This window comes from Aotus nancymaae, unplaced genomic scaffold, assembly GCF_030222135.1.
Source record: "Aotus nancymaae isolate 86718 unplaced genomic scaffold, 86718_ANA_hifiasm-v0.15.2.pri h1tg000004l, whole genome shotgun sequence".
Taxonomy (NCBI): Eukaryota; Metazoa; Chordata; class Mammalia; order Primates; family Aotidae; genus Aotus; species Aotus nancymaae.
This window is the reverse complement of record NW_026988415.1, coordinates 64,121,306-64,136,297: the sequence shown is the minus strand read 5'-3', so window position 1 is coordinate 64,136,297 and position 14,992 is coordinate 64,121,306. Positions and strand designations below refer to the sequence as shown.

The window sequence follows — 14,992 nt, the reverse complement described above, 5'->3', positions numbered from 1 at the left end:
TGTCATACCTAACCTTGGTCTTAGTATATTCAGGGCTAACTCTGTCCCTTACTCAATCAAAATGTGCTTGGCCAATGCCTAATACTTCTAGGAAGTTTATTATTTATAGCTCTTGCTAAGATCTGGTTGACCATAGGTTTTTTTGTTTGTTTGTTTGTGTTTGTTTTTGTGTGTGTGTGGTGTGGTGTTTTTTGCTTTTTTTTTTTTTTTAACCACTGCACTAAAGCAAAGGAGTAGGAATTTCAGGCACTGTGACAGGCCAGTCAGTTCTGCGGATTATATAAGGGACAAGGTAGTGGTCATATCTTTGAGCAGACACAATTGCAGACTGGCATTCTTATAACATCTCTTATTATATCTTATGTGGTCAACCACTTTGCTTACATAAGAAATTAAACAGGTACTTCACTACTGACCACACTGTTTAGCCAAAGTGGTGAATTAAACTCCACGTGGGTGGACAGGCTGATTGCACTTCTTTCATTTCTTGTTTCATTTTCTGATTTGCCACTGTACAAGGCGCAGCCTGCTCAAAGGTCACTGTTTGTTGTTTGTCTCAAGATCTGTGGGAGAAGCTGCTTTCTTGGAACTTCTTCAAGGGCCTAAGCCCTTACAATCTTTACCATGACATCTGTCATCAGGACTTCTTCTTTGCAGAACTAGAAAGGTAATAAACCTTGACTTCAGTGCTCTATTTTATTTATGTATTCATTTACTTAGAGTACGTATTCTGTGGCAAACACTGATCTAGTGGCTGGGATACATAGATGACAAAACAGAAAATCTTTTTTATCAATATATTCCTACTTGCCCCCAACTAGTCAAACTCATCCATTGACACAAGATTACTAAACTGAGAGGTCTTAGAAAACTGGATATGTGGCTGGGCATGGTGGCACATGCCTGTAATCCTAGCACTTTGGGAGGCCAAGGTGGGTGGATCATCTGAGGTCAGGAGTTTGAGACCAGCCTGGCAAACATGGTAAAACCGTGTCTTGATTTAAAATACAAAAATTAGCTGAGTGTGGTGGTGCGCACCTGTAATTCTAGCTACTTGGGATGCTGGGGCAGTAGAATCACGTGAACCTGGGAGGCAGAAGTTGCAATAAGCCAAGCTCGTGCCACTGCCCTCCAGCCTGAGCAACAGAGTGAGACTCTGTCTCAAAAAAAAAAAAAGAAAAGAAAAGAAAAAAGAAAATTGGATATGTATCTTATTTTTATTGTTATACTCTCAATACCTACAATGCCTGGTGCCAAGTAGGTGCTCAGTAAATGTTTAGCAGATGAAGAAAGAAATTGAAAAAAGTATTTGAAACTCACAAATGGAGATGATAGTAACTGATAAGGCTCATGTAATATACCTTTCAAAGACATTTGCAAATTCAAAGGGATAGGGCACCATGATTCACAAGTGTGGAGAGGAATATATTGGTGACAGTAGAGAATAGTACATAAAAGTACAGACTTTAAGTCTGTCCTGGTTTCAGGACAGATCTGATTTCAAATTACCAGTTCCCTTCCATTACCTAACTGTGTGACCCTGAGCAAGTTACCTAAACTCCCTGTGTCTTACTTTTCTCATATGTAAAATGGGGCTAGTAAAACAAATCTCATAGAATTGTAGGGAGGATTATATGTGATGAGATATATAAAGAACTTAGAACAATGCCTGGCTCATAGAAAGCAGTTAGTACTTTTTAACATTAAATATATTTTTCAAGTAATACCTCAAGTAGCTGGTCTGTGCTCCTTTGGAGAAGAAACCTGCTGAACTCTCAGAATGGTCCTGGACTTCATCTATCCAGAAGCAGCTCATCCAGTCTACCCTGATAACTATTTTCTCTGAAAGGTTATTTGAAGCCACCTGCTCGCTCCTTCCTTCCTTCCTTCCTTCCTTCCTTCCTTCCTTCCTCTCTCTCTCTCTCTCTCTCTCTTTCTTTCCTTTCTCTTTCTGGGGTAATGGTTAGAGGGCTACAGACCTAGAAATCTGATTCTCACAGCTATATGGAATAAATCCTAGAACAATGTTGCTCCAATATATGTTTTCTCACTGATTGGCTTCAACAGGCAGAAAAAAAAACATATTCATTTCTAATCACAAGAAGAAGTTTAGATACTCCACTTTCAGGATTAAAACGAAAGTTTATCTCAACATATGAAAAAAGAACAAGTGACGTTTTAGTAACAAAGTAAAGTGCTGTCTAGAAAGAAAACACTAAGTAGGCAAAATCCAGTTGTGCAGGGACTTGAGGGTTGGGGAATAAAGGGATTGAAGTCTAGATTCAGGATAGCCCCTTGGCAAAATTCTAAAAGATCCTCTGGGTTTTCAGGCTCACTGAACTGGGACCTCTTTCACATTTCTGAACCGATTTTTAGTCATGTATTTGCACTCACGGCTCAGAAATAGATTTAGCAGAAGAGAAGGAAGGCAGAGAAATGCCCCAACATGACCATCCTGTATGACTGGTATTGTGCTAAGCTCTTCATATATATTAGGTATCCATTCCTCAGGCAACCCCGAACAGGCTATAGTATTAATAACATTCTGCTGATAAATAAAAGTAATCTTAGAATGATTAAATGACTTGGCATAATATCTTTTGTGTGGCTGAATGGGAAGTAGAACATAGGTCAGTTGGTAGTCAGAAGTTGAGTTCTGCATATAACAGAGGGCAATTCTTGAACTAAAAGGATGAAATTATGTAAGGTGGGATGGGGATATGAATAAAGCTTTGAGCTGTGAAAGGAAAATAAATCTTGGGACCTCAAAATCACTAAGCCAAGGGGAAAAGTCAAACTAAGAACTGTGTTAGGCAACCTGTCTTCCATTCAATCCCTAAATAAGATAACTACAAAAATAAAAAAAGTTACATACCTTCCTCACAATTTGCCCACAAGGAAATTCCTAGTGCACACAAGACAGACAGAACTCAAAGTTATTCCTCTGCTCATGTGAGACAAATGTGTATCTGCTTGCTTCCTCTGCCCTATTGTTTCACTAAGCCAGACTAAGGTATAAATGACTATTTCTCTACCCTCCTTGCACATGTAAAGTGTATAGTCAGTGAAAAGCTAATCAGAGACTTAAAAGAATGCAACCATAATCTACTTATGACCTGGAGGCCCTCTCCCCAACCTCCAGTTATCCTGCCTTTCCAGGTGGAACCAATGTATACCTTACACATATTGACTGATGTCTCATGTCCTCCTAAAATGTATGAAACCAAGCTATGCCTAGACCACCTTGGGCACATATCTTCAAGACCTCCTGAAGATGTGTCATATGTGTGTCCTTAACTTTGGCAAAGTAAACTTTCTAAATTGACTGAGAGCTGTCTAGATTGTCTCAGATATTCTGGATACAGAAACTGGCAGCCACAAAGGTATTCTGAGTGGAGGGGCCCCTGATCATTGACAAATCTATAGGCGCTTGGTGCCAGCTTCAGCTATCATGACAGCTCAAACCAACAGGACAATTTGCTGAGGCCTTGCAGCCCCACCCCCACAAGAGAATCTCTGATCAGAATTTGGTCAAGATTTCAAGTTTATTTTGCTGTACAACTGCTTTTTTGGAATTTCACTTGCCTCCAACAAGGAAGGCAAGTTTTCCTTCTTCCACGATGAAAGACCGGTAACTGCTTTTTGGAGTTTCAGCTCCCTTCCAACAGGGAAAGCAAGTTTGAGTGTTTTCCTGCTTTTAGGATGGTAGCAGCCTGAGACTCATTCCTAGATAAGTAGCTGAGTTGGGATTTTCTCTTGGCTAAAGCTATTGATTAATAAACAGCTACTCTTAATTTCTCTTTACCATTAAAATGCTTAGGAATCCTACTGCTTAATTGTTTGTTCGCTGTATGATTTTGTTTTGGTTTCAGTCTTTTTCCCATTGGGTATGACCAACTCTATCTGACTTGATTAAATTTGAAGAAAAGTTCCAAATTATGTGAAACAAGGCCTCAAGGCCTCTAAATTGGGTAAATTCCCACAACTGAAAGAAAAAAAGAGTAAAAAGAAAAACCAGCCAGCAAAATGAAAAAAAAAAACAAAAACCACTTTTTTATTTTGACTACCTAATGGGCTTAATTTACATAACAAGGCCACCTTTTGCTAGTTAAGCCAAACTGAAAGAGCAATGGCTATTGCCCCATAGCTAAGGTTCTGCCTCGCAATCAATTTTTTTCACCACCACAGCCTGGGTTTTGTTCCTAAATCAAGCCCTTTCTAGTTTGGTATTTGTGTTACTTTTGAAATATCAGCAATTTGTCCTAGCTAAAATATGGTAATGAGATTTAAAAGAATTTTTTAAAGGAGCTCGATGGTTAAAAGTCAGCTTGATTGAAAGCTAACATCCAAGGAGTGTGTGTGTGTGTGCGCGCGCGCGCCTGTGTGTGTGTGTGGCTGGGCACGGAGGCTCACGCCTGTAATCCCAGCACTTTGTGAGGCCAGGGATGAATCACTTGAGGTCAGGAGTCCGAGACCAGTTTAGCCAAAACGGCGAAACCCCATCTCTACTAAAAAATACAAAAATGAGACAGGTGTGGTGGCATCTGCCTGTAATCCCAGCTCCTTGGGAAGCTGAGGCAGGAAAATCACTTGAACCCTGGAGGTGGAGGTTGCAGTGAGCCAAGATTGCACCACTACACTCCAACCTGAATGACAGAGTGAGATCCTGTCTCAAAAAATAATAATAATAAAATAAAAACATAAAGACCTTTTACATATTATATTTATATATTATGTAGTATATATAATTTTATTTACTATATTATATTAATTATAATATAGTAATATAATACATTTTATGTATATAAGACTTTATATATTTTATATATAAGATATATAATATATAATAGTTGTATATTTTATACATATTATATTGAGTATAATATAATATATTGTACTTATATTTAATATTATATATGCAAAATGTTTAATATATTATATAACATATTAAATATATATTTTATATTAATATAGTATGTGTGCCTTTTTTTTTCTCTCTCTCTCTCCTAGGACCTTAGCTTTTTTGAGAAAATTTTTTTTCTTGTCTCAGTTGACTGAATGTATTTTCTCCATTTACTTCTACTGTCTCTCTGATCTCTTAGGTTTACATGGGGGACCTAAAATAGTTTGCAACAGTCTGGTATTCCTTAAAGAAAATAGAGAAGGTACCAGACTCCCTTTTCGGGGGAAATCTCCGTTTTTTTTTTAATGGAACCTCAAAAGCATAAACAGACAAGTTCTTCTCACATATTAAGCTGTTTACTTTTGTATTATCTTATCTGATTGCTATTTTTTCTTTGATTAAAATAATTATTATAGTAGAGGTTACTCTTTAGTGTTTAAGGTAAAGAAAAGTTAATGTAGAGGCTTAGAGAAATGTCTTTCTTTGGAAAAAAAAAAGTGGACTGTAAAAGCATCATGTATTCTAGCCCCATAATAGTTCTAAATTTTTGGAGACCCAGAATTCAGTGTGGGCTCTGCCCTGAGCTCAGACACCCAGTCAAAAGACAGAGACTAAATTTAGAACTACCTATTAAAATAAAATTGGTCTCCCTATACAATCCTATGATAGAGTTCTATAATTTTATGTTTGACTTGGCATCCATTTTTTATCTCCCTCTGATAGCATCAGACTCTTTCTCTGTACTTTGAAATGTAATTTTCACACATTTTTTACCTAAGAGTTGTTCTTTTAATAAACAAATTTAGGGCAATATAGATGACAATTACCTAGGTTAATGAAACAGTTTATCGAGAAATTGAAAGTCTTTATAGGAGAAAATAAGTATGAATCTACAAGATCTACTTTTATCTGCCTGTTAATACATCCATGTATTTATATGTTGTGTATATGATATTTCACTACTAAAATATATGAAACAGTGCTAATTAATTGGCTTAAAGAAAAGCACTTAAATCAAATACTTTATCAGAAATAATAGAGACATAATACCAAATGCTTTTTCAAGTTAATGTGGCTTAGGTAAATTTTTAATAAATAAGCTAGTTTTAAATGTATTCATGAAATAGAATTAGAAATGACTGAAGAATTCTCAACCTACATTATTGTTTAGATTTATTGGTAAAGTGGTTTTATATTTATCTCTACTAGATGTCAAAATTTTACATAAGGGATATAAAGCTATGAACACAGACCAAAGGAAAATTATGTTCATTTGTGTAAATTTCATAAATAAGGCATTTAATATCATTTGATTAATAAAAATAGCTAAATTCTAAATTATTGGCAGCAAAAGAAACCATTTATTTAACCTTAAGGTTCTCACTTAGGAAAACCTGAAATTCCCAGTTCATAAAAATGCTTAACAGGGAAATAACTTCAAATGATAACTGTCTCAGTTTTTATAAGAAATCTGGGTAAACTATTTTTAAAAATCAATTAGGTATTAGGTCTGTGCAAAATTCATTGCAGTTTTTGCCACTGAAAGTAATAGAAAAATCCACAATGACCTTTGCACCAACCAAATAAATATAAGCAAATAAACACTTGCAAATAAACTTGCCATATAATTTGAAAGCTAAAATTCTATTAAGTTAAATAATATATATTCATTTAATATCTCAGTCATTTCCCATTTTTAAAAATTATAAGAAAATATTTTTTCTAGAAAAGTAAATGTGTTCTTATTTAAAGGAAAATAATTTTTTCTCTAATTCAAAGATAATTTAAAAGTTATTTATAAAACAAGGTAAAGGTAACCAGTAAATAAAATCAATGTAAATAAAGTTATAAAGAGGTATTTTTAGCAAAAAGAGGTTAAGAGGAAAATAATTTTATATGAGAAAGAATCTTACATGGTAAATTTTTGTCTTATAATAAAATGACTAGTTGTTTAAGAAAGAGGAATGTTCAGGACAAGCTAAAAAGTCTAAGCAGTTCATGAATGGTATGTGTAAGTCATAATAAGTTTTGTAAAAAGAGAATTTTTATTGAAAACAACTTTATATTATCAAATTGTCTATAATTAAAGGAAAGTTACTTATAATGGTATTTTTAGAGATTGGGTTTTGATATTTAAAACAAAGATACTTATACACTAAAGAATTGGGTAGACAATTTTTTTTAGATATTGATTTACTTAACAAAATTATAAGGTTTTAATTTTTTTAACGTAAAGTTCAACTTTTATTGAGTCTTACTGTTTTCAGCTTTCTCTCCCCTTTTAGAAGGCCTGAAATAACTTTCTCCTTCAATGCACTCTCACCTTCTGCAAGTTTTTTTTTCCCTTGGGTTTTAACTGTTTGTTGTGACCTAATGCTAAAAATGTTTTATTTTAAAAGTCTAAAGGAAATGCTTTCTTCCAATATAATATTCTGTACTCTTGGCTTTAAATTGTTCTATGAATTTTAAATTTTTCACTTCTTGTCCAGGAAACACTCTTCCTATGTCTAACCAATTCAAGTATCTTTTTCATTAGTTTTGACTTGCAGATTACCAAAATGGACTCCCCATAGGGAACAGCAATTGCACTGCAGATCTTTTCTTTTTTCTTTTGGTAACTAGCTTAAAAAATAGATTTTACATATTGTTGAAATAATTCCTGTGTCATTATTATTAAGTTTTGGTTTGCTTAGAAAAAAAGAGAGATTAGAAAAATTTTAATTAATGTTATTGCATCCATAAAACTTTCTGTAATTTTGCTTTTAAGTCATTGTGCCATTAAGTTATGGGCTTTGACTCTTGGGTCTAAAAATGACACAAAGTCCTGCAAAATCTTAAACACTGACAGCAGATAAAGCTCACCTTCAGACCTGGTAGAAACTGCTAATCAAATAAACTGCATTTGTGAGACACAGGGCCAGAAATTAAAGCTATGCAATTATTCAAGGCCTGGGGACTATTGCAGAAGAGGTGGGCATATGAGATTGTAAGGGCAATTTTCAGAGATAAAACCAATAAAATTTGGTTTCCTTATAAATTAACCATTAATATCAAAGACATACTGATACAAGACCAGCATCTAGACCCCTTTGTCAGATTAACAAGGTTTTCTTGGAGCATTAACTCACTCCTTAATAAAATGTTGTGAAGGTTATAAAAAGTTTTTTGGAAATTATATCTTATGATCTACATGATTAACATTTAATAAATTTTTAAATAAAATCTTAAAAAGATTTAACTGGCCTCATACTGTCTTTATTAAGGCTTATTTTTTGGGAAATTAAGTCTTTCTCAAAGAATAAATGATTTTGTCTTTTTAAAAAATCTTTGAGTTATCACTTTGGTTTAATGAATGACTTATTTTACAATGACCTATAATTCTATTTTGTAATATCAAGTCTCTTAAACGTTTTATATTTGACAAACTTTCCAAAATCATTGTCTAACTTTGATCTTCATTGATATATATTTATTTTTTAATTTATTTATTTAACTTTAGGTGCATACTGTATCTGGCATTTCTCCCCATGTTATCCCTCCCCACTCTCCCCTCCTTCCCCACCAAAGAGCTAATAACCAGAATCTACAAAGAACTAAAACAGATATACAAGAAAAAATATTTTTGATATTGGGTCCTCTGAAATCCAAAAAAGACATATTCAGGTTATTTGACATAACAAAGTAATATGGAAAGTATTGTCAAATATGAAGTGATGTTTAACCTTCTTTGGATTATATTTATATAAATGTGTTATTATTATGTGTTCCAGAATTGTATGAGATTCCTGTGATTCTAATGTGTCTTAGTAAATGTCAAAAGTAGTAATTACAATTATAATGCAAAATTGTTGTATGCCACAGAAGTAAACAAATTTCCTTGTAATTTGTGTCTTTAACCATCACTGTTCTAAGACTCTTGTCATCCACGGTTGCTTTAGTTTTATTCTTTTCAAAAGGTGTCTTTATAACACTCTGACAGGTGCTTTTAAATGTAGGTTTCTGATAACTTTGGAGATTGTGACACTAGTGTATACAAAAAACTTACAAAATTCCCTTAGAGAGCTAATGTGTTCATAAACATTGAGAAGAGCAGGAGTTAGTTACATAAACTAAACTAATGGAAGACTGAAATACCCTGTTTCTGACTCTGTTTAAACATTGCTAATTCTTTTGTTTCTGAGTCCAGAAAAGCCTTTTTCTTTGAGCTTTTAACAATTGGGTAAACTACTACTGTGAGCCAAATTGGAAGCATATTTTTTACCTGATTTCTCCAGAGTTCGAAAACTATTTGCAAGTATGCTTAATTTATAGCAATAGTTATTTGTCTAAATTCAACAAGAATCTGTTTACTTTTGTAACAGGACACAATTGGAGACACTGGCTATTTTACAAAGGCTTTTACTGGGATGGCATACTTTCAGGTTGCTTTAGGGCAAGCTTTTACAATACATGGCCCATGAGTTGCATGCAGCCAGGATGGCTTTGTATGTGGTACAACATGAATTTGTAACCTTTCTTAAAACATTATGAGATATTTATTAAACCCTGGTTTAAGATATCAATGTTGATTTAATAAAGAGCCAATAAAAGCCCTTGGAAAAGCTGGCCTCGTACCTTGAATATGCACTCCCTGTGCAAGTTACTGACCTATGGTAAGTAAAGAATGTTATTTTCAGACAGGCCCAGGAGCCCCAAGTTTTCTTGGGGCCTTGAGGCGAGAGATATAGCAATTAATACACATATTTGCAGGCACAAGCTGGGTTGAAGGCACTAAAGTCTAATATAAGATTCTTTATAGAATAAAGTTCCAGCAAAGCCAGTTAAAAAAAAAATCCTATATGGCAAATAATTATTCTTGCTGGTTTTATGAAAATACTCAGGCCAACTATAATAAGACTAGCACTTATTTTACACATAAATTTGTTCTATAATTTGTCTTTAGTGAATATGGAAACTGGAGAGTGAAAAATTATGCTTCAAAATAAACAATAGTACATGGTTTTTCAATTTTTATTATTTTCTACAGTTCAAACTGCATTACCTAAAATTATTTTCTGGCTACAAGTCTTCAAAATCATGTTTTGAATTTTTTTCTTTCTTTCTTTTCCTTTTTACCCCATTTTTCCTGTTTTGAAATTACTGAAAATTGAGCTGTACTTTATTAAAGCCCTGTGAACTGAAGCTAGACAGCATAAACTTTAGAAGAAAATAACAGCAACTTCTTTCCATACGTAAACCACTTTCAAGCCTGCCTACTGATGTAGGGACTTCAGAATAATATGGCCAGTATTGATTTTCCAGGATTATCTTTCATTTTGTTTGTTTGTAGCTGTCCCCTTCCTCCCAGTATCTTCTCTTCCTAGGATATGAGACTTCACAACATGCTAAAAATGAGCTTTCCTAATAGATGGGTAGATGGGACCTACCCATCTAGGAATAAACCATCTTAGCCATGTAATATTAGAAAAACCTGAGACCAGAGACACATTTTTTTTCTAGAATGTTTTCTCCAAAAGATTTTAAAAAGAATAAGGGGAAAATTGAAAGAAAAATAAATCTTGAGACCCCAAAATCACTAAGCCAAAGGGAAAAGTCAAACTGAGAACTGTGTCAGGCAACCTGCCTTGCATTCAATCTGTACATAAGATATCTATAAAAATTAAAAAGTACATACCTTCCTCACAATTTGCCCACAAGGAAATTCCTTGTGCCCAAAAGACAGAACTCAAAGTCATCCCTCCACTCACATGAGACAAATGCATATCTATTTGTTTCCTCTGCCCTGTTGTTTCAAGAAGACAGACTAAGTTATAAGTCACTATTCCTCTAGCACCCTCTCATATGTAAAGTGTGCATTCAGTGAAAAGCTAATCAGAGACTCAAAAGAATGCAACTGTTTGCCTTTTAGCTACCTATGACCTGGAAACTCCCTGCCCAACCTCAAGTTGTCCCACCTCCCAGACCAAACCAATGTACACCTTACACATATTGATTGATGTCTCATGTCTCCCTTAAATGTATAAAACCAAGCTATGCCCCCACCACCTTGGGAATATGCTGTCGTGAACCCCTGAGGTTGTCATGGACGACTCCTTAACCTTGGCAAAATACGTTTTCTAAATTGATTTAGAACTGTCTCAGATATTTTGGGTTCACAGAGAAATAGGCCAATTCTTAAGTCCCAGAACTATTTTAATTAGGAAGATAAAAATAATCTGAGGATTCTCATACATAAAATACAATCCCTCTTTTACCCTCAAGCTGTCTTTAGTGTTTTCAGTTTTTTGCTTGTTTGTCTGAATTAGAATTTACCCTATTAGAAGTATTTCAGAAAATTTCTCCTCTGGCCCCTTATTGTTACTGTCAAAGCCCCAGAGAATCTATTATCATGCTAAGACTTACTATGGAGATATCAGAGCACAGAAAAGAAAAGTTGGCCTCCATCTGTCCCAGTTTTAATTTGGAGAATACTTTAGTTTTCCAAAATTTAAATTTTCCAAAATTTAATTTTGGAGAATACATTACTTAAACTGATGTTTTGTTGTTTCATTTTCCTATGTATCCTTGAAACTTTTTCTCCTTTTCTGACTTTTAGAACTCATCCTTCAACAATGCTGGGGAAGAAGTGGAAGACCTGGGTTTCTCTCCATGACTGATTTTTGTGACCTAGTCACTGGCAGCCTAATAACAGAGTATGTGGCTGAACTAGCTCTTTCACTTCCACTACCATCATATTTCTGGGGGTTATCTTAGAAAAGTTAAGATCTACACAAGTATCTTTATTTTCCTTCTCTAGTTCCAGTCTTCTACTTTGTTTGGGGTCCTGGCCAGAGAGAGCCAGAGGAAAGCTAGGAAGATACGGAAGCCCTTTAACAGCTTGGAGCTCTGAGAGGGAAGGGTTTCATCATGTTTACTTCATATCTGGACTGTCAACCATTCAGTGGTGTCCGACACACAAAAGGCAAATGGTGAATGAACAAATGGGTAGTACTAATGTCAGTTGTTATGTTTCTCCTATTTAAGAAGATAAGAAACTTTTGGTGGGCCTGGAAAGTAAAATAAATCTAAGGACACCCAAAATCACTACACTAAGGAAAAAGTCAAGCTGGGAACTAGGTCAGGAAAACCTGCCTCCCATTTCATTCCTAAGTAAGATAGCTACAAAGAAGCTAAATATGTCCTCACAATTTGCCCAGAAGGAAATTCCTTATAGACAAAGGACAGCTAGAACTCAAAGTCACCCCTCTGCGGTTCACCTGAGACAAATGCATATCTGATTGGTTCCTCTGCCCTGTTATTTATGTAAAAATACAGATTCACCAAGCCACACTAAATTGAATATTCTCTGGAAGGCTGATCAAGGACTCAAAATAATGTAACCTTTTGTCTCTTATCTACTTCTGAGCTGGAAGCCCCCGCTTCAAGTTGTCTTGCTTTACCAGACTGAACCAATGTACATCTTACACATATCAATTGATGTCTCATGTCTCTTTGAAATGTGTAAAACCAAAGGTTACTCTAACCACCTTGGGCACATCCTCAGGACCTCCTGAAGCTATGTCATGGGTGCATCCTTAACCTTTGCAAAATAAACTTTCTAAACTGGTTGAGACCTGTCTCAGATATTTTGGGATCACTGGCCTTATAGGATTAAGGAAAAGGGAGAGTAGAGAAAATAAACCTCAGGCAGGACAGAAACCTGAGCCTGTCTGGAGATGCATCTTGGACTCAGCAAGCTCCTGCTTCTCTCTCAAGAATTTACACATTGTTTTTAGGTGTCTGCATCCAGTAGGCAGGGAAGCATGTAACTAAATTCCAGAGAACAATTGGAAAATCCCCAAATGGTATAAAAATCTTGATGAGACAAGTCCAAAAGAAACTAAAAGTAGCAAAACCATCACCATCCTTAGGTTCTTGGAGATGCGGGTGGAAAGTATTACCAGAATCTAGGAGAGAATCATGTATAACAGGCCATTTAACAGGAACAAATAGCTTTGAACAAGAAACGCTGCCAGTTTGCAGTTATCTTTCAGGAATGAAGCTGGCATGTAGTAGGTGTTCAGTATACGTTAGCTAGCATTTGATCAACACAATGCATGCAATTAAAAATAAACTTCAGTGCTTTGCTCTCCCCTCTCCAAGCACCTGCCTGGGCACCCGCCACCAGCATGGATGCTCATGGCATGCCACAGAAAGATCTCAGAGTAAAGAACTTAAAGAAATTCAGATATGTGAAGTTGATTTCCATGGAAACCTCAACATCCTCTGATGACAGTTGTGACAGTTTTGCTTCTGATAATTTTGCAAACACGAAACCTAAATTCAGGTCAGATATCAGTGAAGAAATGACAAATGTTTTTCTTTTTATGAGAACTCTGATAATGAATCTTTCTGCTGCTTTTCAGGAAGTGATGTGCAAGACGTATTAGACCATTGTGGATTTTCACAGAAACCAAGGCCAGATGTCACTAACGAACTGGCCAGTATTTTTCATGCCGACTCTGAAGATGAATCATTTTGCGGTTTCTCAGAGTGTGAGATACAAGATGGAATGAGGCTGCAGTCAGTTCAGGAAGAGTGTAGAACCCGCAGCCAGTGCAGGCACTCCGGACCTCTCAGGGTGGCGATGAAGTTTCTAGCGTGAAGTACCAGGGGAGCAACCAACAAAAAACAGAGCCCCCCCCACCCCAGCCCTCAGAGCATTCTGTAACTGATTGCAACTCCGATTCAGAAGATTAAAGTGGGATGAATTTTTTGGAGAAAAGGGCTTTAAATATAAAACAAAACAAAGCAATGCTTGCAAAACTCATGTCTGAATTTGAAAGCTTCCCTGGCTTATTCCCTGGAAGACCTTCCTTCCCAGGTTCCAGCTCACAATCAAGGAGACTGTAAAGGCATACATTCCCAGGTGTTGCATCCAGGAGAAACCCTGAACAGAGAGCTTGTCCTCTTATCAGGTCAAGGTCCTGGATCCTCAGGTCTGCTGATGCTCTACCCATGGAGGAGAATGAGGAAGAGAATAAGTACATGTTAGTGAAAAAGAGGAAGACCATGGATGGCTACATGAATGAAAATGACATGCCCAGAAATCATCACTCCAGATCATCCATGACCCTTCAGCATATAATTCACCCAGTGGAAGAAATTACAGAGGAAGGGCTGGAGAACATCTGTAGCAACTCTCAAGAGAAGCTATGTAACTGTTCACTGGGCTCTGCTTGTCATCAAGGCCATCAGAATACTATTGATACCAAAACAAACTGCAGAAACCCAGACTGCTGGGGTGTTCGAGGACAGTTCTGCCGTCCCTGCCTTCGAAACCGTTATTGTGAAGAGGTCAGGGATGCTCTCCTGCATCCGAACTGGCATTGCCTGCCTTGTTGAGGAACCTGCAACTGCAGTTTCTGCCGGCAGCGAGATGGACGGTGTGCAACTGGGGTCCTTGTGTATTTAGACAAATATCACGGCTTTGGGAATGTACATGCTTACTTGAAAAGTCTGAAACAGGAATTTGAAATACAAACATAATATCTGGAAAATTCACTGCCTGCCTTCTACTTCTCAAATCTTTCTTGTTAAAGTTTTCAATTTTTTCACTGAAACCTGAGTTAAGAATCTTGATGATCAGCCTGTTTTATAAGAAACTCCCATCAAGTTAATCTCAGTAGACATGTGTTTCTGGAGCATCATGGAAGGTATATTGCTAATTACACTTTGCCCTCCTACAGTTTCTTCTCTGCTCCCAACCCCTCTGTCATGGCATCCCCCTCTATTTCCAATGGTCCTCTCCAGATGTTTAGTTTCATAACTTCTTTTAAATTAGTTTTATGAAAATATATTTTATTTACTTTGTGTTGAAATAGTCCCCATAAAACCTAAGCACTTAGAAACACAGTAATAATATTAACTAACTAGAGCTATTGAATTTCAGAAGGCAGACTTCTAACTTGTTTACACAAAAACAAGCATGATTTAGCATTCATACTAGTTGAAATTTTTAATAGAATCAAGGCACAAAGGTCTTAAGCACATGGAAAAATTAGGTGATTATTGCAGATTGGAATATATTACTTCAGATACCTCTCAATC

At 35.9% G+C, this 14,992-nt stretch overlaps 1 pseudogene; it reads left to right on the top strand.

Annotated features, from left to right (window-relative positions):
* The first annotated feature begins 13,071 nt into the window (after positions 1–13,071).
* LOC105719576 (cell division cycle-associated protein 7-like) lies at positions 13,072–14,431 on the top strand (annotated as a pseudogene).
* Positions 14,432–14,992: the final 561 nt, after the last annotated feature.